Genomic DNA, 2,505 nt, shown 5'->3' with positions numbered 1-2,505 from the left:
TTTGCGTGTGGTTTTTGGACAGAAAGACTTGTAAAACGAGTCTCTGATGGATTTAAGTGTTTGTTCATGTAATGAATAGGTGACATCAAGCATTTTAACCCTTTTTGTCATCCTCTAGCTTTTGAATAAATAAGAAAAATATACAAACTGTAGTTAATGTGTGTATCTTTGTCGTGCAATAATACAGCTGTACTGCGGCTGGCAGCTGCAGTAGTGGCAGTTCGTTTTCTTGGAAAAAGTAGTGGTAAATTGCTTGTTGGTTTTGCTTCATCTGTGTTATCCTGGTAGTAGGGTTGATTTGTTACTGTTGTCAAAAAGTAAGCAGTTGGTCAGTAGTTGTGTGTGAAATCACTTGTATGACTTCGGCAGTCAGTCACGATTAGCGTGCCTTCTAGCCACATTCAGTTTGTATAAAATGCCAAGTGATGTTTATAGGCCGTGCTCTAATTCCTGTGAGGAGTTAGGAAAGTAATGGCACCTGAGATGAGACAAATTCAGAGTGTGCATATGTGACATAGAGAATGCGAATCTCGTCAGCTTGAAATAAAAATATTTTATTTCCTTCTTTGCTCTTTTCCTTCTCTCCTGTGCATGCACTCAAGAGAAAGAAAAGAAACAGGACATAGTGGTATTTGACAGAATGCCACATAAAACACAGGGTTACATCATTCTGGTAGTGTTGGATAGTATCTCGTGTCCATAAGAAAACAAAACAAATGCTAGTAATTGGATACCAGGCATGTTCTGCTTGTCCTTTATTCAATTTCCATCTCGCCAAGGTCAGTGCAGTGTTGCCAGCTGGCCACTCTCTGGTGTTTTACACGAATGTGAGATTCTTCAGCTGTTCAGCATATAAGGAAGTTCCACCCTCAAGACCTAAGTTTTTGTTAGGAGATTGGGGCTGCGTGGCAAGAACTTGCAGATTGGTTGTTTATGAAGATACTAATTTGTTAGGAGCTAATTTTTTTTTTTGCAGTAGTAGTGTGCTTCATGTTAAAATGTATTAGATGAAAACAAAAGGAACTTCTTGAAAACTGTAGTTAAATTGCTCTCTGAATTGTTCATTCCAGTTTTTCTAGTGCTTTCTCACTTAAAAATTTCATTTATTTTATAGATGACCTGCCACATTTGCTTCTTCAGTAGTTCTGCAGGATAGGACAGGGTAAGTGCCAATGGAGAGGGTGAAGGATGGAAATAAAGCACCTCTTTTTTTTTTTTTTTTACAAGATAAACCAAAATAGAGCTCTCACACAGGCAGGAATGGATGATGACTTGCAACTTTTAGTTGTGTGTGAGAATTTATTTTTTTAAACAAGTCAAATAGTAGAAGTTTTCTTGTAGGGTGAAGGACGGTAACTTCAACCTTTTGTCTTTCAAGCTCTTCACTGTCACTCTCAAAAGTCATTTTAAAAATGGTTTTGCAGAAGATGCAGACTTTTTCCTGAAAAAGAAGAAAAGGGGAAGGAAATCTGCTGAAACAGCTGTACACAAAATTGTGTTCATATTTGGTGGTTTTCTTTGGTATCTCTGGCATCTAGTATGAAACCTAATTTGAAAGAGCAATACTGAAGTGCAATTCCTGCGTCAGAACTCTTAAATAAAAAGACCATCTCTGGGTCGTACACAATTTTGATAAGACTTTATAGGAGTAGCTTTACAGCACTTGTGTTCTTCAGCAAACATTGCATGTTTTATTTGGTGCCGACAGATTAAGGGGACAGTATCTAATAGTACTGACTCCCATTGTTTTGTCCAGTGGCAACAGGTTTTGGGGAAGAAAATAAAGTAACTGGAGATACAGTTATAAGAAACAAAAACTTAGGTTTTTGCTTTAGGTGGATATTCCCTTGTAAAGCAAAATGCTGGCAGAATGCATAATGCTGTTTTTATTTCAATGCTGCTACATTTTAATACTTTTAAAACATAAATATATATGGGTTTCAGCTTGCAATAAATATGTAGGTCACTCCAAAAGTAATGCCTCCTATTTATTTCCAAGGAAACAACAACGGATACAAAGAGCACAATAACACTGTTTGATAGAGCACAATCTCAGCTACAAAATGCTGTTTTTCAACATAGTCACCACCATTAGCTCTGCATTTTCACCAGCAATGAACAAGAGCCTGCATGCTGTGCTTGTAAAATCTGCACCGGCGGAGGTAACCCACTGTCCCCGCTGCCTCACTGCGCTTGTATCCACTGTCTGGTCTGTGTAGATGTTCAGCAAGTATTGATGAATGTCAGTGGGTGCCATATTTTCCACGTGGAGGAATTCAGTGACACACCTTTGCTTCAGATGCTGTTTTGTCAGACTGCCCCTCTGCTGCCATCTGTCACATGGCAACAACATGTAATGGAATATTGATGGGAAGGTTCAACCTCTACAGCCATACCACCGATGTCTGCCTCTGACAAGGGCCCATGTAATAAAATGGGAAGCATTACTTTTGGAGCCTCCTTCAAGCATTTTCATTTGTACTTAGGCTATTCTCTAATATCTAG

This window comes from Numida meleagris, chromosome 5 (assembly GCF_002078875.1).
Source record: "Numida meleagris isolate 19003 breed g44 Domestic line chromosome 5, NumMel1.0, whole genome shotgun sequence".
Lineage (NCBI taxonomy): Eukaryota > Metazoa > Chordata > Aves > Galliformes > Numididae > Numida > Numida meleagris.
Note: the sequence above shows the minus strand (reverse complement) of the source record.